The sequence below is a fragment of the Buteo buteo genome, chromosome 18, assembly GCF_964188355.1.
Source record: "Buteo buteo chromosome 18, bButBut1.hap1.1, whole genome shotgun sequence".
NCBI classification, from domain to species: Eukaryota; Metazoa; Chordata; class Aves; order Accipitriformes; family Accipitridae; genus Buteo; species Buteo buteo.
Window position 1 is genome coordinate 550367 of NC_134188.1, and position 26644 is coordinate 577010.

Genomic DNA, 26644 nt, shown 5'->3' on the forward strand with positions numbered 1-26644 from the left:
CCAGCTGTTGTGTTAAAGGGTAAAGGAGTTTGGCAGATAATAAACCCCCTTGCATTCCAGCTTGTCCTCAGATATCAGAGGTGTTAGGAGCGGTTAGGCTTAGCTTCTGAGTGACACCCGATTCAGCACTATAAGTCCAGTTGCATTCAATATATTGAACTATCACAATTACGGATGCACAAATAGCACACTGTACTTTCAATTTAGTCAGGTTCAACGAACTAGAATGGCCAGACTTAAGCAGTTTGGTCATGTTCAACGAACTGTCATGGCTAGGTTAATGAACAGTACGGTTTATTAAAGCAACAGGAGTACAGGTTCTTTTGGATTGCTGGTGATAAATACATTGTCTACAAAGCATGTGCAAATAATAATACAGTTGACTACAAGCACACTAAATTATGGAAAAACTCTATAGAGATTTCTAAGTTTCCCGGGGAAGCACTCGGTATGACCAAGGGTTTGAATCTTACTCAACAGGCATCCCTATGGGAGGGGAAGAGAGGTTCAGCCTGTCAACTGATCCCAGAAGTCAGCAATGTCCTCCCAACTTGTCTATGATGGTATCTTCCCTAGCATTCCTCCTCTCCTAAGCCCTTTTATACTTTCTTTTTTTGGTGGAGCTTGAGTGGCTCTAGTCATACATACCTTTATTATGACTGGTGTAAAATCTCCTCACTTTACTTTTAAAGGTATATGCTAGAGAAAATTCAGAACGCATGCTCAGTGAGGGGTGGTTGCACCTTGGAGACTGGTAGCTTTTGGGACACAGGTGTGTTTTAGTATTATAATGAGATTACACTAAGCAAAGTTCCATGTCAGTACTCCAGAACAGGCCACTTATGATATAAATCAGAAGTAGGGCAGTGGCAGTAGGCTGACAGAACCCCCATTATTTTACCTCCTTGGCTCAGTGGATTCAATGCAGGGACCTACCATTCTTGTTCCTATCATTCCAGTTCCCTCTCCCTGCGATGTTATCACAGAGCCTGACCATGGTGTCTCCACTCCACTCTACCCTCCCTGTTGCTTCTCTTAGGGTCAGCACACCAAGCTCCCCTGGTGTTGGTAACATCTAAGGTTGCAGGTTATGTTGCTTAGGGAATTATTATGGAACAGATTTCTTACATATCCACTGCATTCCACCCTGGAGGTTTACGTCCCTATAAGAGGGTGGGGGGACATATCAATAAGTCACCTCCAGCAATCATTCCACACCAGCATGGGTAGGGATGGCAATGTTTGCAGAGCAGCCCCGCTACTGCAGCTCCCTGCCCTGTGGTGGCCAAGGTACTCGCCCACATCATGAGACCTAGGTAAATTATATGCTTTCAGACTGACATGGTCATAAGTCTCAGGTCCCCCATTTCTAGGGAAGGGCCTGAACTGCTATGATCTCTCCTCACAAAAAAATTCAGCAGGCAGCTCCCCTTCCTCTGAAGAGGAAATCTTAGGGTAAAGGCATAAACTTTGGAGTGAGTTTGGGAACGAAAACCGTGACAAACAAACGTACCTCTCCTTACAGGAAAACAGACAGACCTGCAAGGGATCCCATGCTGCTAGTTCTACTCCCTTCCTCACATGCCATTGCTGTCTTAGTGAATCCCAGCACTGGTCCCACTTCCCCCATCCCAGATCTAAGGATTTTGGATGCCGTTGTGAAGCCTACCCCCTCAGTCCATGGCCTCACTTGTTCAGTCATTGTACAAGTTTCACAACACCTGGGTAGTCAGGACATCAGAGACCAAAGAGTTTCGGAAGAGGTGAGGTTAGGAATGTCTTTTTAGTAGGATGACAGTACTAGAAGTTTTCTATGCCTGGGAGATAGTGACAGGCACCTTCTCTTTTCTCTCTCTTGAAGAGGTAGACAATTGTTCACTGGAAGACAGGGAAAATATTGCCTTAGTGTAAAGCAGGTCTTGGCAGCACTGAAATATTGCCATCACATTTGTGACTGGTCACCACCCACAAACCTGTCTCAACTAGAAGCAACGTCATTATGCATGCATGGCCAGCTGATATTTAAACTCATTGTTAGCAGCTCCGGTGATAGAGAAGGCAAGACTCTAACACAAAACCATAGATCACCTATCTACTGAGTCAAATGAAAAAGCCGAACTGGGTTTTACTACTTAAGGGACAAAGCAGTGCAAGAGGGCATATTCTCTGTGACCAGATCTGGACAGGGAAACTAATTTAATATCACAAGGTCAAAACTCACTCATCTTGCTGTGTTTAACTGAAGGTCATATATACAACAGTTTACAGTCAGCAGAATCTGAAATGATGTCATTCCCCTGTGTCTCTATACCCTATCAGCAAAGCATATATATAATCTGGATTTAAAGTGTTAATCTAAAGAGATAAAATACAGATTTTTTTTTCTTTTTTTATTGCCTTAATAACCACTGCTCTAAGGATTTTATTTGGTTTGGCTTCCATTTTTTTTGACAGGCATTACATTTCAAGCTTTTTTTTTTTTTCTTTTTTTAATGCACTGCTTTTCCAGTCAGCACAGCTGTGAAACCTGGAACATAAAAAGCAAGATGCTGCAACATTAGGAACAGGTAAGAAAGAAACTTATGCTCTGTGTCATTCATGGCGTTGCTGCCAAATCAAACTCTCCTGAGACAACCCTTTTGCATCAAACCAGAGGAAGACTGGAATGATGCAAAAGCACCACAGTTCTCTGTGGCAGCCCTGGCGAGAAGACACAGCTTTGTTCTTATGTCCTGTCTAAACCTTTTCAGCTCCTTCCACTGATGTAACCAAATTCCAAGGAATAAAATCTTAAGGAAAGTCAGTGCATCAGAGTAAAAGTAGAATGTGTGCTTTATATCTGCTAACAGGGAAAATACTCACTGGTAAGACCAATGACATTTTTGCACACCATTCAGTCTTTAATCTGCAAAGAAGGCTGTGTGAGTAACAGGACTTTAAACACTGCAAAATAATAAAGACTTTTCATTGCTTTCCATATATCCTCACCTCCCTCCTACTAAGTTAGCAAGCGGGCAGCAGCTAACAAGAAAACAGTCTTTGCAGTACTAGGCAGCCCAGAGATCTCCAGGCTAGACCCCCTGCTTTGTTTCACTGAAGTAAACAGAGACACTGCAAATCCCACTGAAGGGTTGGGTTTCAGCTGGGTGAGGTAGCTTAGGAATCTACATCACAACAAATCCCAGGTTAAATTATGGTTCTTCCAGAATTAAATATGAGATGAGCCCATTTTGATATATCTGGCTTGGGGAACCTTCTACATTTGAATTAAATGGAGAATGGGAAGCAGAAGCAGAGCCTTAGAAAGCTAAATTAGGTGTTCAGTGAGCTTCCTGAGAAATTAAAGGATAATTAAATTAAGCTTAACTCTGCTTCATACTATTTGCAAACAATGCGGCTAATGCAAATGTGTACAGATGACTGTGCCATTGCACCCTGCATTGAGATATTGCTCCTCACACTTTCCCTGCATTACATTTTGCTTAGTATATTGCCAAATACATTAACAGTAATGTCGCATCATGCTTGGAACTAGAGGAATATATATTTTTTTACCTCATAATGAACATTTGCATAGACATATTTATAAATAATGTCCGAAGGGTTCACAAAGACCAAATGCCTCTGGTAATAGCATGACACAAATTTGAAGGAAACCTATTTAAAGTAAAGTAGAAGTGAAACACACTTCTGTCCAGCAGAATCTTAAAAGTATCCAATATTGGGAAATCCACCACTTCCCTGGGGAGATTATTCTGATGGCTGATTGTTCTCACTGTAAAAAATTTTCCTCTTGTGTCTAATCGGAATGTCCCCAGGAGTAACTTGTACCTATAATCATACTTGTATCATACTATATCATACTATAAATATTTACATTGTGAACACAATTTTTGCTGTTCTGTCTTTAATAAATGAAACTTTCCACTGGTAATTGTTTTTATGCTAAAATGAACTATCTCAAAATAAACATGTTATTCAATCATGTATCTTTTTCTTCAAGTTCCATTTATACTTTAAAAACATGCCTTTGTACACACAAAGACATGTGATTTCCTATTAACAGCTATAAGTTAAATTTAGTGAGATGTTGAATGTGATTTAATGATTACTAAATGAAAAGTAGAAGACTTCCAGTGATATGCCACTGTCAACACATTCTGTCTCTCTGACATGTTTATATCGTCAGTGATCATGCATATCCTGAAAATGAATAGTCTTATGTTCCTTTCTGACACATAATTGCTGATCTGACGTGCAAAAATAACAGAAAACTCAACACATAACAAGGAAAAAGTCATAGGACTTGTACCAGTTCCTGCCACACCATGCCGTGCATGCCAGTTCCTTTTCCTTGTCTACCCAGTTGTCTGCACTGCTGATTTCTTCTGAATTAAATTATGAGGTATTTGACATGTGAAACATGAGCCTACTGTCTGTAATTAACTGAATTCCTTTATAAATTATAAATCTGGTCTGAAGTAGGAAGACATCAAATAGTTGAGGACAGTAATGCATTTGTGTGGTTTATTAGATTGCTGGGTGTGTATCCACAAGAACATTGTTAGAGCTAGAAAGCATCTGTTGAAGTCAAAGGCAAATATCCTTTTTTTCCAAGTGAAATCAGCTTTAGGTCTAATATGGGAATGGCTTCATATTCTGAGACACATCTATTACATTGTGCTATCCTGTCACTAGGGAGCAAACCCACTGACCACTGATTTGCTGGAATATAGTCAGATTGAAGTCTGAAGGGAAAAAAAACCCCACACAGTTTCAGTGAACATATTTGGCCATAGAAATTTCAAATTTCCATGCTTTCTTTTCTTTTATTCATTTGTCCATCTTCAGGAAAAAAACAACAGTTCTACAAATATGCCTCCAACTCAGACAGGCCTAGTATCTGTAAGAATGACACTCCCAATTGCTTAAAAATTATGAAATCCTTGTTGTAGAACTCTGTTTTTAAAAAAGACACAATTATTTGAGAAAAAAAGTCACATCTCAGTAAATATACCAGAGTGTAATCATTCTGAATCCCACAACTGGTCTCTCCTTAGGACAGTCATATCTTTGGCCAAAAATAAAATAAAATTATATAATTATTTTTAAAGTGTTGAAGCCATTTAGCTCTGAAGAAAGAGAATCTAGAAAGCTTGCTTTCCAGTCCATTCAAAATCACCAGTTAAAGTCCAGAGTTTTGATCAAATATCCTTCTAGACAAGGATTTTCAATCCTTAAAGGTGAAATTTTCACTCTTAAATCAGTATGTAAGTTCCTAGTGGAATATGAATTCTTTTAACAGAACTGAACTTCTGCAAATCATATCAGATTTGTAGATTCTTATAGCTGAGAAATGAATGGATTTCTCTGAAAAATTTATTTGCAAAGATTTTATGGACTATTTTGGTTTTTCAAGGCTTGTGGTTTACATGTGTTTTACAAGTCCAGAAGATAATACGGAAGAGAACACACTGATTCACACAGATTTCAGTGAGACCACTCCATCACCTACAGTGAAATGTTTCTGATACATGCCAAAGAGAAAGGTGAACCAGGGTGGATTTTCTAAATCCTTCATTGCTTATCGTTGGCCTCCCAGTGCTTCTGTGCCTTCCTGTCTAGTCAAGCATCTGGTACCAGAATAAGCTCCAAAACTTTAATGAATCATGTATTTTTTGCATTTTATCCAAGATTTTCATCCTCAAGTTTTTGGCTTGATCCTCTCTGTATGCCTGTTTCTATTCCACCTTATTGCCTAACACTCTCTTGCTACTTTTGTCTGACAAAGACTGTAAGATGCTTGGTCAGAATGATGATGAAAATTAGAAAGAAGAAATCTTGGCATGTAAGAATGATGGATTTAGAAAAAGCCAGAACAGCTATTAAGGAAAAAAAAAAAAGGAAGAAAAACCAGCACAAAATCTTCCAGGATTTTGCTTTATTATATGCTTGGGCCTAATCCAGCACTCTGGTCTTTTAGTGCATATCTATGCACCCAGGAGCAGACATAATGCAGTCAGTTAATGAATGCTATTGCTTTTTTTTTTTTTTAATGATTTCTGGTGTGATGCTCTCAAAGTCAAACGACAGTGGTGTGCAGCTTCCATTCTGTGTGACCCTGGTTGCATGCATATGGCTATCTGGGCATGGCCTGGGGATGTAACTATGTACTCAGGCCCTTTCATTTCAGTGAGGAACATTACAAGTTTTGGGACCAGAGCTAAGCATATTTTTTTTCTTTGTAATATTTGGAAGCACAAATATTCATAAAATCATCTTAAAAATTGAAAAAAAATAATGTCAGTATATCTTGTTCAAACTTTTTGCAATTCTTTTTTTAACTTTTTTTTTTTTTTGAAATAACATTTTCATATAAGGATTGACCAGGCTTTTATTTTTACTTTACGTTTTAATGTATTTTTTAAAGAGGCAGACACCTAAAATATTTAGTAGTGCATGGAAACATAAATCACAGAAAATAGCTGATATAAAACCAAGCATCTTCTTTCCTTCATTTTTCCAGTTTTCTAATGAAAACAGAAGACAACCCTGTGATTCAGACAGCTGTGGGTTCTGTTTACAGAGAGAGAGAGCACGGGAGCAATTGTTTGGCACGGCTGTACAAGAAATAAGAATTGCAGAACAAAGGTTTATGTCTTGAATTATGTGGAATGTGTCCTGGAACTCCTTTTTAATCAGCTGACCATCTGACCCACAAAATTTCACAGAACAAGATAAGCGAAGTGATTTTGCAAATTGTAACACTCCCCTCATATTTTGACTGACTAAAAGAAGAATGGATTTTTTTTTTTTAAATACTGAATTATTAACAAATCCATATATATTGTGACCAAAGTCTGATGAATAGTATTAAATATACATTGAATGTATATGGAGGTGGAAACTGGACCCTTTGGCAATATCTGGTTTGAATCACTATTCTGAATTTAGACACCACAGAAATCCATTTTAGGTACTGTCATGAGTAAGCTGAGTATGGTCTTTAGATTCTTGAACTTATGTCCCCTATAAATAGCAGTGTGCTTGGGCTTCCTTAATTTGGCTGAAATGGAAATGAGTGTGATATGTAGTAAAACATGCGCTATATAGTGAGATCTGAATCTTGCTTTGACACAAACTTTAATTTAAAACATCTTAGTGAGAAATGGGTGTTTAAACAAACACACTCCAGCATGAGAAAAAGAATCTGTAAATAGCCTGTAAAAATAAAATAGATATATATAAATAAAAGTCCTATGTAATACTTTACACAAATACTTCTTTGAAAAACAATTGTACTGAATGGCTCATGAACGTTTGTATTTCATGATTTACTGATTGGCTGTTGTTAAGCTCTGTACATTTGGTTACAGTGGACCTTTCATCTCCTCTATCTTATATCTTGAAGGTACAGTCCAGTGTTTATTCTGGATATACAATATGATTAAACATTTTTGACATATAGTCCAAACTTCCCATGAAAGATAATCTTTTCAAATTGTGGTAGGTCATTTTACTGCTATACATGTTGTGATTCAGACTTATATATGAAGGATGTAAAACAGTGTATAGGGATGCACTGGGATTACAAGGAAGTAATCTTTATAATAATGTATCTGATGGAAGGTTCCACAAAGCTTCAGAAACTGCCTGGAAGCAGTTATCTTCACAATTTTGTGGTTTTGGTTTGTTTTTTGTTTTGTTTGGGGTTTGTTTTTTTTATAACAGAGGGTAGGAGAGAATTTTCCTACCCTACCTGTTTTTAGAAATAACCTGTATTTTCAGAACAGTGTATTGAAAAAAAAAAGAGGTTAAAATTTGGTCTAACTTTGTTCCCTCTGTATTCTAAAATAAGCATTTTACCACTGATCTCAAGGAGTGCTTAATCAGATGACATATGTGTGATTTGGAATATTGGTTCTAGGTAATTTAAGAAAAAAACAGTACTCATTTGTTATGTATTAGAAGTAACTTAAGAGGATAGAGAACTCCTATAGCGTGGTCCATCTAGGGAAGGCATAGGTCAGTAAAATCAAGAGAAACCCACCATCTAAATATGGATCTTTTCTTACTTCAATATAAAACTGAAGATAACTACTTCAGTAAAGTTTTCAGATGCATATATGAGAAGTACAGGGGAAGTGGAGCTCTACTGCAATTACAAGATCTGTAATTCATCTGTGAAAGAGCTGCTGAGAGTGGGCTGCTCTGCAGTTAGTTACCAGGGAAAGGTGGGTGAAAAAAAAGCATAGAACAGGATTTCTTTGAGGCTGAAAAAACCTGTTGTGCCATAAGAACGGTCACTGGAAGAAATTACTATGGACTGTAATGCAGCTGAAAGAGATCGCTTTGTACTTGTGAGACTCAAATAAACAATACAAAAGGCAGAAATTAAATGGCAAATATCTGATGTTTATTCAAGTGCATGGTGATATTTTCAGCAGTTTCTGCTACACAAATAATTTATCTGGGCTTTACATACATTCCATTATTTAATCTGCATATTTGTTTCAAAGTGGTATTAACTTCTTTGTATAGCTTAATGACATCCCAACTTTGTAGTGCCATTATCCTGATCACGTCTCAGTCTGTGATCATTTCAGAACATGGAACAGCTGTGTTTTGTTTGAGTGCTCTGGAAAATGAGGGGTTGTGGGTCTGGACTATGCAAGAAAAAGAGCATACCCCATAGGTAAAGGCAGCCTTAAAAATGGTCGGGCAATTATCTTAAAAGAAGCTTCTCATTAAAAAAAAGGTGAACTGAGGTTGTAATTTTTAATCCTGATTTGCAATCCATATTATTAAAGCTGAGGTTAAAAATTAGTTGACTTAAAGCATGCGCTCCACCAGGGTTTGGGGAACAGAAGAGATTTATATTACGGATGAGATTCCTCTTGTCTCATGGCAAATCTAATAGGCATAATATTTATCTGGATTTTATAGAAAGAAGAACAATGTATTTAAAGCTGAAAATCTGAAACCCCTATAATGTTAATTATTGATGATATCTGTACACTTACATTTTGTTAAGTATGGGTTCTGAAAATAAACTACTCACTTTCAATTCTGAACATTCTCTCTGCCATGAGCTGTTATAATATTGCATCTTTTTGGGTACAAATACTGCAAGGGATATTTGAACCGGCAAAATAAAACACTTTACTATAATAAAAGGTAACAAAGCAACAGTAACCTATTATTCCACATTACAGACATGAATATATATGACTATTTTTAAGCTCAGTATTCTTCAAATTTATACAAAACTAATTTCTTTAACATTAAAAAATTAATTCCTAGGAAGAATTTCCTAGAAACAGGCTATAGATTAATTCTCTCAAATTAGACCTTTGAAGTGTATGGAAGGAAAAACTCATCAGGAGTTTTGCCTGCACATCACATAAACTCTACTTTGCCTGCAGCTTTAATAAACTTGCAGTAAACTTTGTGTTACTCTCTACTCCCCAAGCCAAAGTGGGAAAATATGTAGCATATGCCCATGCAAGTGACTTGATGTTTATGCAGTATGTCTTATGTCATAATGGGCAGCTATAAAAAAATTGGGTTTGAAAGAACTCTGGATGAAGCTAAGGGCCAGACCCCGAAAAAGACTTATGTGCCTTAAGAAAGACTTGGCAGAATTTAAACGCCTAGTGATCCTGGGAACTGCTAAGCAGCATTGGCTTAACCCTAGAGATGTTTAAGGACTATATTATTGTCTATTTTTGAACGTTACATTTCACCAGATACCATAGCCTGCTTCTGTATATGCCCAGAGTTGCCCCAATTTGACTTGATGGCTGTGCCATTAAGCGCTTAACTCATGCTTAGTACGTGGTGTCTGCATCATAAAACGTCTCTGAACCCTTCAAGCTAGGAAAACAATCCACACCTCTGTTTCAGGGGAAGCACCTGACTCAGAGGATAATGTTCCCTTACGCTCTCTTCTCTGTTCCAAGTCATGTTTTTAAGCAGTGTTGCAGTTTCAGAGGAAAGTGAAGAAAATGGTCCTGGGCCAGGCAGCCTGGTGAGGAGATCAGTCAGTGAGGAGGAAAGAAAAGTGGACTAAAAATATGTCAGAGAGCAGAGGGAATCAATGCTGCTCTGCCCATCTTGTCCGGCTGCTATAACACCTAAGCTACTGTGGAAAAGGCAGCTGTGACATTTCAGATCAGGTTTTAAAAGAGCAACCTTTGATTCATTTGAAAAGGAAGGGAGTACACTTTAAGCTCCAGAAGAAAGGTCCAAGGGTGAATATTGAGACAAATAAAATGTTTCCTCACAGTCCTGACTACTACCACATGTTGGGCAGGGAAATTGGTCACCCACCTGCCAGTTCTAAGGCAGCCAGAACCACCAATTAACAGTAAAGAGCACCCAAATGCCCATGTGGGTGCAAGATCCTACTTTATTGGTTAGGAACCTTCATTTTTTTGGGCATTGGAAAGATGAGCATTTTGGTTTTCTGCTCCCTTTTCATCTAGGATCTAATGGCAAGCATTGATTCAGAGCTTTGTCTTCGTTCACCTAGGGTCTGTTCTTTGACACAAACTGTAAAAGCAGTCTGTTGTTTCATGTTAACCCTTCTTCTCAATGGCATTTTTTCTTCCTTAGTCATGCTGACACCTCAAGGAACATTCTGTTTCTGCTGAATTTTAATCATAATGTAAGTGCAAGAAATTTGGCATGCTGGCTTTTGAGGACTTTTATTCAGGCTCCCAATTATTCCAGTGCCTAACAATCTTCAGAGGTAACAGTAAATGTGTACAAGATGGCTGTACCGTTTTCTAAGGAAATAAACACAGATACAAGTATGCAAAAATGAGCCTTTCTGTTACATATTTGTTGCAGTTTGTCTGTCTAAAGTCCTTGGCAATCAGAACTGCACGCCAGATGACTTCAAAATGGCCCTTTATCACAACAAAAGATTTATCAGGAACGAATCAGCTTGAGTTCAGAGTGCTTCTCCCCACTCTACTCTCCTATACCCCTGCATTAATGGAGTTCTCTCCACCTTCTGTATCAGATTTCAAAGACCTAATTCATTAATGAAAAATATACAAATTATGTGAATCAAACCACTAGTTCAATTTTGCCTGTCCAATATGTGTCAGGAGAAATAGACTGTAAGATATGTGATGGACTTAGCATTGGTAAGGTGTGCTTATATTGACAGGTAGGGTAACAATCACCTCACCTACATTTGGACAAAATTACTTGCAGCATAGTTATCTGACTTAATCAACATAATGCTTCCAATACAGAGAAATAGGCTCATGAAGGGTGCTGGTCATCTGACCTGTTTTAATCTTTTAATTTAGAATGAAATTACTGCCTCTCCTTTGGCTATACTTATATTGGACTACTTAGCATGATAGAAAAGCATAAAATGTCTGAAAGACCAAAGCTTTATCTGCTCAGATATGTATCTTTGTGTAAATCCAGCTTAAAAGCATTTTTTGAAATGTATGGAAGCAACAATTAGATGATGAAAATAAGAGCTTTCACCTCTGAAGTGCATACAGTTAATCACTTCATTTCCTTTCTCCCTCTCCTCTGTTGCCACTTCATGTGAACATTACAATAAATCAATCCCCAAAGTATTTTTAAAGCAGTTCATTATTTCTTAAGCATTCAGCCTAGCAAACATCTGGATGGCAAGGGACATTTCACAAAGCACTACAGATACAGAGGTGATAATAGATGATGACAGGTAAGTATGAAGAATGTAATTCTAATATTTTAATTACTTCTAAATTGTAGGTGCCTTTTCCTGATGCCGGACTGCTATACAGTGAAGTCAATGAGATGAATGAATTTCTGACTGCTGATAAAACCTTACTGTAAATCTAAGCAATATTAAATAAAATCTTTACAGAATGTCTCATAATACACAACACAAATGTATATATATGAACATGCCATGCAAAAAATGACAAAACTACAATGCATTTTCTCAAAAGCAGTCATTACTTGTCCATTCAAAAGAAACTGATTAATTCAGAGTGCTAGTTCACAAATACAGAAAGACAATCCCTTGACAGATAAAATGGAAATATACCTAAGTAAAAGAAAAAGAATTTATTGGGCATTTTCCCATTAAGTCCCAGTTTGCCACACTTGGGAATGGCTGAGCCAAGGATTATATTTAAATATTAAGATTTCCTGGGCTCAGATTTTCAAAGATAAGATAGCCTTACAGTTCTATGATCAAATATGCCCAGCTCTCTACAGTTCATTGAGTTAAAACATGGAAAGATTTCATTGTTACTCTAGTTCATAGAGATTACACTGTTGTAGTTGGATATGTATATATATATACATGCATATGTATGTATACATGTATATGTATCTATATATGTATCAGCCAGGGAATCAGCATTCTCTGTGATGGGAATGATTAGAATACTGATAGATCAAAGTAGTTTTGAACTCTAAAAAAAACCTTTGCAAGACTGAAATTCCTTAACATACTCAATGCTAATAGTTCTTACCCGTTTTCAGTCATTATCGCTATGTAATCAAGCAGTCACCCCTTACCAATCAAATCCTACAACACCTTGAGGCTAATCCCATATTCTTAGCATTGAAGGCAACAGCCCTTGATGGTCTTAGTTGCTGAGGTCAAGATGATCAGGTTCACAAGCATGTCAATAAGAGAAGCCAGAACTGAAGTCATTAAGTGTATAGGTGGGTGCTCAGCTTCACTCACCATCTCAAATTCAAGATCTTGTCCTTGTGTGAGTTTCTGGAGTGTTCTCAACCTTCGGCCTCCACCCTGAACTAAGTGCTGCACAATACTTGGGGCACAGGCAGAGGGAATAATTTGCCCAGGTCCCAACAGATGCCTTATTCTGATGTGGCCTGTTTTATTTCCATTGCTTTACTGCCGCTGCTTTTTTTAAAAAAACAGACATAGTTTTTTTCCCCCACTTCTCATGTCTGTGCTTTTTCAGTGTCTAATAGCTGATCATCAGCAAGCTGTAGTTCTCAGGTGTCTCCTTGCAATCTGTGCTTATATTTTCAAAGCCTTTGCTGTTATCCCAGGCTTAGACTGTACATCTTAATGAGAAAAACCTGGTATCAAGGTCTTCCACCCACAGCAATTTCTTATATCAACTTGGTAACAAGCCTAAACGTCCAGGATTAGGGCCTTGCAATATTAGCATAAAGCACAGTTACCATAAGGTCTGTTACTAGCATAGCAATACTGGTTTTACTACCTTGTGTGGTTATATTATATTAGCAAGCTTGTCTTTGGGTTCAAAACAAGCTAATATTAAAGTTTACACAGGGTTGTACATTTATGAGTACAACAGGCCTCTGTTGTAGCTGTGCAATTATTGTAAAGGGAGTTTCCATATCCTTATTGAGTCTTGTACTCTGCTGTGCTCATTTTCATGCACCTTTTACCACCCAGGCTACATAGCAGGGGAGAGGTAAAATGGCTAAAGTGGCTGTCAATACCTAGGCAGTTGTCCTTCTGCAGTGCGTACCACATAGGCTTGTTTTTTGGAATACCCTGGCTGCAGTAATGCAGTGAATTTTCTGGGGTGCAAAGAATTATTTTGTTTCCATCCCACATTTTCTGAGAATCATAACATTGGAAGGGTAAGATTAGCTGTGAAAAAGATGAGACAGAACTGGGATTTTCACGAATTGGACTACTGTATATCCAAGTATCCGTGAATGTAGTTTTAAGGTTTTTTCATCTGTAAAGTCATTTGGGACATAGTGCAAGGGCTTTGTATTTTGTGAGAAGTTTGGGGTATTCATTAGCCTAGTCAGATCTGAGGTCTAAGTGAGCAAATACACTCTGTGGCAAAAATAGAAAACCCTAAGAATGAGGTAAAGCAGTAAACCATTTCTAAGCTGGCAAGTTTGTTCATTTGAATAAAGAAAAGGGACCATTAGGATATGATAAATTAATGGTGATGTACAGAGGCTGTTGGATTATCTCCCAAGCTTGCTCCTGCCTATCTGCTAGGGAATCTGTTCTGTTGCTATTGTCTGGAAATGTATTACCTTTATGTTACAAATAGCTTTGTCTGAAAATATGTTCAGGTGGGTTGAATAGGCCTTCAAGGTCAACAAGAAGAATCCTATAAAGATGGACTATATACAGATGATGGGCATATCTTATTGGCAGTCATTTATCATCAAGCTTTCCCACTGCAACCTTCTCCAGAGCCTCTTTTTTCATATAAGGGAGTATTTTTATTCACTTCTGTGAAATATCATTGGGTAACTCTGCCTCAATAGGTTGTTAATGCTAAACCTATCCTAACAGAGTTTAATTAAAAACTGTATTCTGCAAACACAATGATCGTTCCAACCTTTACTTGCACACTAAGGGGTACAAGTCATAATGTCTGAATAGGTTCTTTTTTAATCAAGTATGACATTTTAGTTTGATGTATAATTTATTCACATGGCTTAGAAAATACATGTTACACTATAACCAGAACTCAGTAGGGTAGTCCAAAAGTAAAGCTAAATAAGAAAAAAAAAAGAAGTATGCAGCTCAAAAGTCTTTCTTCTTATCCCAAAAGTGGGTGGACTGGAAAATAAAATTAATAATAATTAAAAAAAAACCAAACGTTGTTTTTTTGTGAGTATAAATAAATCAATTCTTCCTTGAAATCACTTTCAGTCACCTAAATGGAAGATTTCATAAGAAACCCTTGTCAAATAAGAAAGCACAAAAGAATATTTTTAAAGGTTTTACATACGACATTCGTACATACTTAAAAATAGTTTGAAATACATAATACTGAGGAAAACACAGTGCAGTCAACATAATAAATGTTTTGATGTAAATTCTACATCATTACATTACAAAGCATAAAATACTAAATAATGAATTTGACAGTAAATCACAACCCTAAATTCCATCTAGGGGAAAAGCATAAAAAGAATTGTGTGAATAAATGCTGTCAAATATAAACTGAAGAATAAGATCTGTTATAATTCTTTGTATAAGAGATTAAAATCATAAGGAATAAAGTGAAATCTGTTCTAAAACAGGGATATATATTTGACTTACTATTCAAAGAGACTAGGTTGGGTGGGGTTTTTTGTTTTGTTTTGTTTTTTTCTTTTAATTTTAATTAGATTCCCATTGTGTCCTGATTCATAGAAATGGTTCATATTGATCTCACAAGGTCAGGCTGGAAGCGGTGCTCAATTTTTACATTTAAGGATTTAATAAATGCATTTTTCTGAACATACATATGTTTGAAATTCTTAAAAATGCTAGGTGAAAAAATCAGGCAAGAAACCATGTTATTTGTTTGAAAATGCAGTTATTTCTTGTCATTTAAAATAATTAATTATTTTTTATGCTTCCTTGACAGATGCTTCCTCTTCTACCCCGATTTCCAGGATTAATAGAATCATAGAATATCCTGAGTTGGAAGGGACCCATGAGGATCATCAACTCCATACAGGGCAACTTAACAGTTGAACCACATATCTAAGAGCATTGGCCAAATGCTTCTTGAATACTGACAGGCTTGGGGCCACAACCACTTCCCTGGGGAGCCTGTTCCAGTGCTTAACCACCCCTCCAGTGAAGAACTTTTTCCTAATGTCCAATCTGAACTTCCCCTGACGCAGCTTTAAGCCATTCCCTACATCCTATCACTGGACACCAGAGAGAATAGATCAGCACCTCCCTCTCTGCTCCCCCCCATGAGGAAGCTGTAGACAGCAATGAGGCCACCCCTCCGTCTCCTCTTCTCTAAGCTGAACAAACCAGGCATCCTCAGCTCTCCTCATATCTCTTGCTCTCTAGTCCTTTTACCATCTTTGTTGCCCTCCTTTGGACACATTCGAATATTTTTATATCCTTCTTATATTGTGGAACCCCAAATGCACACAGTACTCGAGGTGAGGCTGCACCAATGCTGACTATAGTGGGACAATCACTTCGTTCAGCTGGTTAGCGATACTGTGCCTAATGCACCCCAGGATCCAGTTGGCCCTTTTGGCCACCAGGGCACATTGTTAACTCATACTGAGTTTACCATCAACCAAACCCTCTCTTTCTGCAGGGTTGCACTCCAGCCTTTTGTGCCCCCATGTATACATGCATCCAGGAATTACACCATCCCAGGTGCAGAATCTGGCATTTGTCCTTCTTAAATTTCACGCGGTTAGTGATTGCCCAGCACTCTAATAATCAAGGTCTCTCTGTAAGGCCTCTCTACCCTTGAGGGAGTCAACAAGTCCTCCTAATTTAGTAGAGTTGACAAACTTACTTAGTGTGCATTCAACTCCTATGTCCAGGTCATTGATAAAAACATTGAAGAGAACAGGCCATAAAATTGAACCCTGGGGAACGCCACTAGTGACTGGCCACCAACCAAATGCTACCCCATTTACTGCAACTCTTTGAGCCAAACCCTTCAGCTAAATGTTCACATGCTGTATTGTATACATGTCTAGATGTGTGCTGGACATTTTGTCTAGAAGGATACTGTGAAAGACAGTATCAAAAGCTTTTCTAAAATAAATAACACGCCCCCCACCCTGTTCAGTGCCTTCCCTTCATCCATTAGGCAGGTAACCTTGTCATAAAAGGAAATTAAGTTAGTAAAGCATGACTCTCCCTTCATGAACCCATGCTGGCTTTGATGACTGCATTGTCTTTCACGTGTTTTTCAGTAACTCCCAGAATAATCTTCTCCATAATTTTAGCAGGCACCGAAGTGAGACTGACAGGCTTATAATTACCAGAGTCTTCTTTCTTGCCCTCTTGAAGACTGGAATAACATTTCCTAGCTTCCAGTCAACTGGGACCTCTCCAAATTCCCAAGACTGTTGATAAATAACTGAGGGAGGTCTTGCAATAACTTCAGCCAACTCTTTGAGTACCCTGGGATGAATCCCATAGACTTATGTGCATTCAGTTGCAGCAGCAAATTCCTCATTATATCAAACAGTTGAGAAAAGATGTGAGTAAAAAGCTAGGAATATTAGATGCAGGTAATTTAGCTTTTTCAGGTCTTAAAATCTAGGCCACCGGCACAGAAATGAGCTCCTCTACTGCCATAAGCAATGACTGGGGTAAGTCACGTTCCCGGTCTGTGTCTCAGTTTCCCCTAACACTCCTTTTCTTCTTCGCTTGATAAAATCTGCAGGACAAAGATCATCCCTTCCAGTGCATGCTGACAGTATGGCCCTGTGAGACCACTACTCAATTGAGTATGTCTTGAGCACAGATAATGGTAATCTGAAACTATTTTTTAAAAAGCTTCTGTCATTTCAAGTTATTTCTATTACCTCACTCGCCTTTTGCTTATTCCCTGAATCTGGTGATGCTTAGAAGAAAGAGAAAAAACTGGAGGCATGACAGAGGTGGCTCTTAACAATACTAGTCTATTCAACAATGAAAAATAAATCTAACTTTTCTTAAATGATCCTTTTCTAATTGCTGGTCATTAGTGATGAGACTTTCAGAGCACAATGGTGTAGGGGAACTTGAAATCTGTTTGGATGCCAGGCCAGAAAATTCGAGATAAAGGGTAGAAGCTGTTCTGCCGGCAAGTTCTCAGTCTCTTCCACTGGCGGATGCTGGAGACTGTTTATAGACATTCTTAGAGCAGCAGCTTGCTGAGGAAGGCCACAGAAAAGCCAAGTGTGGCAGGGGCAATCCACATAATTTACATCTTTTCAAATTGGGTTGATAGAGATGAAGATATTCACAAGTTAAGGTAGGAATCACTTCTCACCACGTATGCCAAAAATGGTTAATAGAATATTCTCTCAGAAACTGTTCCTATTCCTTTTTCCTTTTTTTTTTTTTTTTTTTTTTTTTTTTTTTTTAATACAGATCATGCAGTACATTCTTTTATTTCCCTTTTGGGGTGGAACTTCACTTCTACCAACCTCTTTTGCAAGAATTACCCTTGTCTGAAACAAAAAAAAATACCATGAGGTGTATGAAATCTTTATTTGTAAATGCCATTATTTCCAAATTAAACCATTAAATGTTAGAAAACTATTCTAGCTGTGGTACTTTATCTGATCTTGCCAAGGAAGCTACTTTTAAGCCAACCTCAATTATTTATTTTCCTGTTTATAGAATTATAAAGCTTCTGGGAATACAGGTGCTCCAGGTAATCCAGTCCAACCCATCAGGATACACCTAAACCATTTCTGATATAAATCTGTCTAACACTCAGTGATAGAGATTCCCGAAACTCACCACATGATCTATACTGGTACTGTGCTATCTTTAGAACATCTTTTCCTTTGTATCACCCACATTTTTCTGCTGAAAATTAAAATCTAAATATAAGTAATTATTCACATTGCTCCAACATCTGTCTGAGTATGCAGCTATCATAAATGCAGGTTTTCTTGTAGGCACCAAAGAACATCAGACGCTGAGCATGTCTTAAAATCAACCTATCCTGTGTTCAAGCTTGGGTGACACAGATTTCACTACCCATTTGTAATCAACCAAATAAGTGGTTTGGATTTTTGCTTTAGTAGGAGTAACAAATCACTCACCATATCTAAAAGTAAGCCACCTCTACTGAGGTACTGAAATATTGAAAGAGATCCATAATTGTACACACTCAGTTTTGGAAGTGTTGACTAAGGCACATATCTTATTAATGCTGCCTTTTTACTCCTGGGAAGTTATTGGGTAGTGCAAAAGTTGGTCATAACTAGGGCATCTGATATGGGTATTGCTCAACCCTTTTTGTGGGAATATTTCTTTGACTAATTGACTATTAAAAAACTAAATTAGCATACTTTGAATAATTTAGAAATCCCCTAGTGCTAAATAATATGTTTGTTATTGTACCAGCAGCTTTTTGGCATGTACACTGGCAGAGAAGTTCTTAGGACTGAGAAGAACTTACGATACTCTGTCTCAATTTATGTTGTATTTCCATTCAGATTGCCTGGTGAATCTGGTTGATAACAACAGCAGCTAGCTTGTCCATGGAATCGTCTTTCAAAACATTAGCACATGTATAAACTTCAGTAAGTATTTAATTACACATATTGGAACAAAACTAAAGGAGTCTATCCCAAGTGTGTGGAAAGTGATTCACCATTCCTTTTCTATTCTGGCTTCCCTATTATGATAGACCATTGGGAAACAAGGATTTAGGTGTTTCTCCCCCTCCCCCTCTTCAGAGCACTAACATTAATGAAAGTCTTCCCTGCGCTACGAGTTGCCCATTACCTGGCATAGACTGTTCAGTGAAGGCGTTGCTCACACTTTCAGTGAGGTATTGGCAATTCATGTAAACGTTAGCTGCAATGACTGTTAAGGTCTGTGATTGTGTGAGTCCTAAAATTACTTTTGAATAGTTTAAGTTGACAAAACCAGCATTTTTCTCTAAATGAAGTGTTAGTTTAAAACACAAACAAGCAAATGAAATGTTGTTTAGCTCAACATCTGACAGCACTGTGTTTATGAGCTTGCTATAAACATTTTCAGAAACATGGAGGAATTCTGAGTGTACTCATATTATACTAAGGCATTATTTATGTGTGTGTTCCAGTTCTGCTGATAACAGGATACAAATACACATACACAGAGTGTCTCAATGTGTGAACGGGGTCTTTGAGTGAGTTTCAGAAACTCAGTGGCAATGGTCAACATTTATGCATGCAGCAGACACAGCACAGGAGAAAAGGGTGTACTTGCACTGCACTGCTCATACGCTTTGATTCCAGCCTAGAAAACCCACACCTTGGCTCTACTGGCTCCAGCAAAAACAGAATTCCACCTGGAGAATATAAGGGAGATGCTGTGCACACCCTTCCAAGACTTTACCTAAAATTAAAAAGATTATTATGTTTATTTGGTAATGAATGGGCAAGTCATTATGACAGATATTCTTTTCTATTAGTCAGATCATTAGTAGATGTCCTAAAAGTTAAACCCTCTTACCAATTTGGTAGTCTTTCTTTTCTTCCTCCTCCGTCTACCCCAATAGATGTAAGAATATTGTATTTACACAAGAAATTGTGTACAAGTTCTATGAATGACTTGCTTTTTCGTAAATTAATATAATGTTTCTCTCACTCTCACTGCAAATTTTTCAAGTACTCCCAAAACACTGCCTACTAAGTAGTATGGTTTGCACTACAAAGAATAATATTTTTTCTTTCTTGGAGGTAACACAGCAGTATCACCACAATTTCCATGCTTTTTTGCACCAACACTTATGTCTGTATTTTAAGGCAATATGGACACAACATACTGAAAATTGAATTTTGGTTAAATATATTAGTCATTTTCTGACTCCAGGCCATCACTAGACAATCTCCTGAGCTCCAGCCTCTTCAAAAGAATCTTTTTTAATTATCAACTTTACATATAAGCGATGGTGCATTTCCAGTGAGTGAGCTGTGTTTCTCAAAAAGGAGCCGATCTAAATTAGTATTTTTTTTTTCAGGATGTACAGTTAAATTTACACTTTCATGATTTAAAATTTTTAAAAAAGGAATCTCTTTCAAATGAATGAAATTGTTTTTTTTCTTTTTTTCCCCAAAAACAAATTTTAAAATGAAAACAAGTCATCATTTTGTTGCTCTTCAGTGTCAAGGAGCTTGTCTGGTCCATGATAATAATCATCTTGGGATACTTGCTTTTTTTTCTTAATCCCTTCTCAGTTCTTTTCAAACACTGTACCTTAAGGGAACACATGTATGACAAAGTTGTATTTTTAAGAGCATGGTTCCAAACTACCTCAGGAATGCCCTCATCATTCTGCTGCCTTGCACAACTGAAAACCATTAACTATATATTTTTATATATATATATATATATATATATATGCATTTTACAAAATGTATGAAGTTATCTGGCAGACCTGGAGAGGGAAATCAAACCCTTGGCTTCAATGCCATTTCCATAGAGTTTTACATTATTTCACTTCCAGATTTAATATAAAGTATACCTCCTAGGACTAATGTCTTCTTAGTGGCTCCAAGCAAACAACAAATAAGACATATTTTTGAACTTGATTATTGCCTTTCCTAAAAACGCAAATCCAATGCTGTTTATTCATATGGACCCAGACCTAATGAAGTATTCAGGTTCCTAGGAAAGATTAAGGCAGACTGTATCTCATGGTTCCCACTCTACTCTTATTGAGTGGTCAGAAAGTATTTCTTTCCAAAAATCCATGCCAATTTAAAATGGTGCCACCTTACACTATTTTTCATATTCCCTTCCCTCAGTATAGCTGTTGCCACAGCTCTGCTTGGGAAACATATAATTAGGCAGAAAAAGGAAGCTGTTTTGGACATGTCTGGTGCATATTAGAAAATACTTCTATACACCCCTTGATATCAGCAAAGCTATAGATCTGGAAATCTCCAAAGGGTGATAAATGAGGTGCAATCGGAATAGGTAAAAATCTCTGCTGCTTGATCCAGGAGACAGTATCTGTCCATGCTAATTCAAGCCCTCCAGCCCATGATTTTCATGGAGAAATTATGACCCTCTAAGTGTTTGCTGGATTCAGCTTCTAATTAACCTCCCAGCACTGTTGGCTTAGCACAGTCATCACCTGTGGGATGTTCTGAATCAAGTAGCACAGGCTGGACTTCATTTACGTCAGGATTTTGCCTGGCTTGTTGTATTTGAAGAACTGAAGGAAGAGGATAAATGGGTACATTGTCAAATGCAAATTGACTCAGCACTCAGCTGCCCTCATTATTTTAAAATCCTTTGACTAGAAATTCATTTAGTCATGGCATAGAAGCCCTTGGTCTGCTTATGCTTTCCTTACCTTGTAAACTGTCCCACTGACACCTATGGAGAAGTGTGTAGCATGAAATCTCATTACAATTTGTCCTTTAGCACTGTTCCAGGCACTGGAAGGCATGAATGACAAAACATCGATTCCCATTAATGCAATAGGTCAAAATGAGACAACTCTACCTAAAAAATCTATTCTTCATATTCAGAAAAATGGACTTTATTTTATAGAGAAAACTTCCAATGACAATAATTCAATCTCCCAGGTTGTTTTTTTTTGCTTCTTGTCTAAAATTATGTCTTCCAGAGACCTAACCTCCTCTGTTTCATTACAGCATTTAATATGTTTTGAGAATGTAATAAATAAATACTAAAAGAAATCTCAGTACAGAGCTCAGCATGAGTCTCACAGACTGAATATAAAAAATTTACCACAAAGATTATCTTACCATGTGGGGCATATGCCTAAACCCACCTGACTGGAGATGTGAGGTCAGTTAGGGAGATCTTGATAACAGAAGAAGGAAGATGCACAACCTGACTGTGTAATCCCAACTTGTTAACTAACCATTGAGCCTGCAGAGAAGCTTGAACGAGCAGAGGAATAAACTAACAAAACCTGAATACTTGTAGGTGAAACAGCTAGATACCCCAATCCATAGTAAGTACAGCTGTGGAAAGCAGGGGTGTGATGCTGTTTGTGCAGGGTGATTGTGTGTTAAAAGGGAGCAAGATTGCAAGGGGAGGCCATTATCATCTGATCTGTAATGTTCCAACATTTACTGATCACTATATTGCCTAAATAAGGTAACTTAACTGATAAATTGAATAATTGTCCTAAGGCCCTATGTTTGTGAAGGATGGGAAATATGACCCTTGGAGAGAAGACAACTGTAAAATCTTGAGGTCTGTGAGCAAAGTTGTTTTTTCCTCATTTGCTCCCCACCAGCCCTGACTAACACAGCATTAACTGTTCTGAATTGATCTGTTTAATTCTGCACATATATAGGGTAACAAGTATATGGGGTTCCTTGACTAAATTTTTTTTGAGCACTACAGAACATTTTAAGCATGTGCCTACTAATCCTGTCTTATAGAAACGGGGAGATCTAGGAGTCTGTGCAACATAGGATTTTGTAATCTAGGGTAAACAGCTAAATTCAAATTCTCCTCTCTTTTATTCCTACGTACCTAGGGCGTAAATTCCCTGAAGTGAATAGGATAATCCTGGTGTAAATAGGAAGAGAAGCAGGCTTCTTTAGTTCTTGTAAATATTCCATTTAGAAAACACTTTAAAAGTGTAGACCTGATTGAACTTTGAATTCTAAAATGTTTTCATTATAGAACAAATAGCGTCTTTGAAAAAGGCTTTTTAACTTTTTCTCTGTAATGTTGAAAATTACTCTGTGGGAACTAGCTCTTTTAAAAAACCCAAAACAAAACAAAGGAAACTGAAATGCCCTTCTCCCCCAGAACCTTAGGGGTTCAAATTAAGTCAATCAAAATCAAGACCTTTTGTGGCTGAGAGTAAATGCTGTTTTCCTCTGCAATCTGTGACCTCAAATAGGCCCTTTTCTTTCTAATCTCATGCTTTACATGCTGTGAAGAATGAAATGCATTTAATTCTTTGACTCAGACTCCCTTTATGACTATGTGAAAGAGCTGGTGAAAACTGCAGGTGAAGTTTAGTAGGAAAGAATAAACCAAAAATTGGTCTCATGCACATTCCCCTCTTCCTAGGGCTCTTGCAAGTGTACACACAGCATGGGAGATTACCTACAGTGATAAAATTCAAGGGTTAGAAAGAAATTAAGTTCTGAAATGATAAGAAGGGAAGATAACCATATTTTATTTGTTTAGGGTGGAAGATGATCTTAGCATGACTCTAGGACTACCTCTTCAGTGTCCAACAGAACAGAATAGAACAGAATAGAATAGTTCAGTTGGAAGGGACCTACAACAATCGCCTAGTCCAACTGCCTAAACAGCAGCATAGCCTTTACACCAGAGCAATTGTATCATTTCCCTCTGACTTGTGGGAAGCTGCAACTCTTTTTTATGCTGTTTGGCAAAGCAGATTGCTGTGTGTATGCAGTGACTATTTGGTTGCTTCTCAGGGAACTTCTCTGCTGAACCATTTCTTACATATCTACCTGTGGCTGATAAAAATGTTTCAGGGCTTTGGAAGAAATACAATTACTTTTAGCCACTGCTGCTCTTCAGAACAAGATGGATTGATTATATCTATACTGGGAAAAGAAATGTGCTCAGGACCACAGTCTGGAACAAAGCAGTTCATACACACCTGATGAAATGTTTTTATCTTCAAAACAGGGCGTGTGCATGAAGACAGCCTACTGGGAACAGTGCTTGCTGCACACTAAGCTACTGAACTTGGAAATGCATTAAAGCCATTTCAAGGATCATTTGAATAATTTTAAAGCATATACTATTATTGCTAGCACCCTGGAAAGTTTCTAGACACTGTTTAATTTACTAGTAGAGGTGTAACCACAGAAGACCTTAGAATTGTCTGGCTGTGACTACTCATTTGTAACCTCTACTTTCCTCTTCTATCCTCAACATTTCTATGTAAACATCGATCTCCTTCCTTCTGTTCTTCCACTAGCGCTCAATGCTTTGTCTCCTCTACCCCTAATATTAATCTTTTTTTCCCTACAGTGCTTTTAGTATAATACTTTATCTCTTCTCACCTTTCTTGTCAGTTCACTCTTTTCAGCCATATGCAACACTTTTACTGTACTCCCATATATGTATGATTCTTTTCCTCATGTCTTTCTATCTTTTTTACCCCCAGCCTAGAAAGAAGAGGTTGTCCTTCCATTTTCATCCACTCAATACTTATCTTCAACATTGCTGGCCATTTCTTTATCTTAGTGCTCAGCAACTGAGATGCATAATTGAAGAAGATGGATATGTATGTTACAGAATTATGCTAGCTGCCTATATCATAGGAGATAAAGCTTTCACAAGACATGGACAAAAATCTAATGGAAAACACCTTTCTGAGACAGTGAAACAAGCCTGTTACGGAAAATTCTCATCTTTCCTCAGTGAGCTAATGCCAAAGACTCCACAGCAGTGAGATATTCTTACTGTACTAATGTCTGCCCACTACTCCAGGTAACATTGTCATGGCTCTTTTCATGATGACAAAGTTATCTCCCCAGTCTAATTTTCCTCCATCTTCCAATTAAGATATTCATAGAATCACAGAATTCTATGGGTTGGAAGGGACCTTAAAGACCACCTAGTTCCAGCCCCCCTGCCGTGGGCAGGGACACCTTCCACCAGACCAGGTTGCTCAAGGCCCATCCAACCTCACTTTGAACACTTCCAGGGATGGGGCAGCCACAGCTTCTCCAGGCAACATATTCCAGTGCCTCACCACCCTCACAGTAAATATTTTTTTCCTAATATCTAATCTAAATCTACCCTCTTTCAGTTTAAAACTGTTACCCCTCTGTTATGGATTTGTGTGGCGCAGGTTTTCTTTGGTAGTGGGGAGGGGGCTGCAGGGGTGGGTCATTGAGAAGCTTCTAGAAGCTTCCCCAGTTCCAAGCCAGACTGCCGCTGGCCCAGGCTGAGCCCATCAGTGACGGTGGTAACACCTGTGGGAGAGCAGATTTAAGAGGGGAAACCTGCAGGGAGTGGGGGATTGGGATGGGAGAGGAACCCCTCTGTGGGTGCCGCGGTCAGAGAGGAAGGCAGGAGGGGATGCCCCCGCAGCCCGTGGGGAGGCAGCAGGCTGTCCCTCCCCCAGCCCACAGAGGGGAGCGGGGGAGCAGAGGCCGCCCAAAATGGCCGCGACTCTGTGGGAAAGCCCGCGCTGGAGCAGTCTGTGAGTGAAGGACTGCACCCTGTGGGAGGGACCCGCGCTGGAGGAGTCTGTGAGGAACTGCAGCCCGCGGGAAGGACCCACGCTGGAGCAGTTGGTGAAGGGCCGTCTCCCGCGGGAGGGACGGACCCCACGGCGGAGCAGGGGCCGAGCGCGGAGTCCTCCTCCCCCTGAGGAGGAAGGAGCGGCAGAGACAAGGGGAGAGGGGGGCGTGGGGGAGGCGGGAACGAGCGCTGCCTGTTGCTTTGTTACGGGCTGGGCTGAAACCAGGACACCCTCGTTCTATCACTGCCCTCTCTGTTAAAGAATCCGTCCCCATCTTTGTCATAAGCCCCCTCTATAAGAGGCTGCTATAAGGTCTCCTCGGAGCCTTCTCTTCTCCAGGCTGAACAACCCCAACTCTCTCAGGGAGAGAGGTGTTCCAGCCCTCTCGCCATTTTTGTGGCTCTTCTCTGGACCCAGTCCAATAGGTTCATGTCTTTCTTGTACTGGGAAAACCGGGTCTGGATGCAGTACTCCAGGCGGGGTCTCATGAAAGCAGTGCAGAGGGGCAGAATCCTCTCCCTCGACCTGCTGGCCATGGTTCTTTTAATGCAGCCCAGGATACAATTGGCTTTCTGAGCTGCAAGCACACAGAGAAATTTTTGTCTTCAGGTAGAAGTTTATGGGTCAGAACTGAACTTCATACATGGAGGCATGCAATAAGTAGAGGAAAGAAGAGATTTTCCACTGTTGTGCTGTCAGCAGGGGAGTAGTAGAGGTTTCCGGCCCACTTATGTGCTAAGTTTTTTGTCTCTGGTGTTCTGCCAACACCAATCAAGATTTCATTTGAGAGGCAGTATTTTGTGGCATGTGGCATCCTTATTTCAGGAATAATAAAGGCAGATCGCAAGCTGGCTTTTTAAATTATAATATGTCACCTTTTTCTAAAAATGATTGTGCGACGTGCTTTTCACTCTACATGTCACAAAATGCTGGAATCACCTCTGATTTATTGATTTATTTATTTTTCAGTATAGTCAGTCATTCTGTCAAGAAAAATA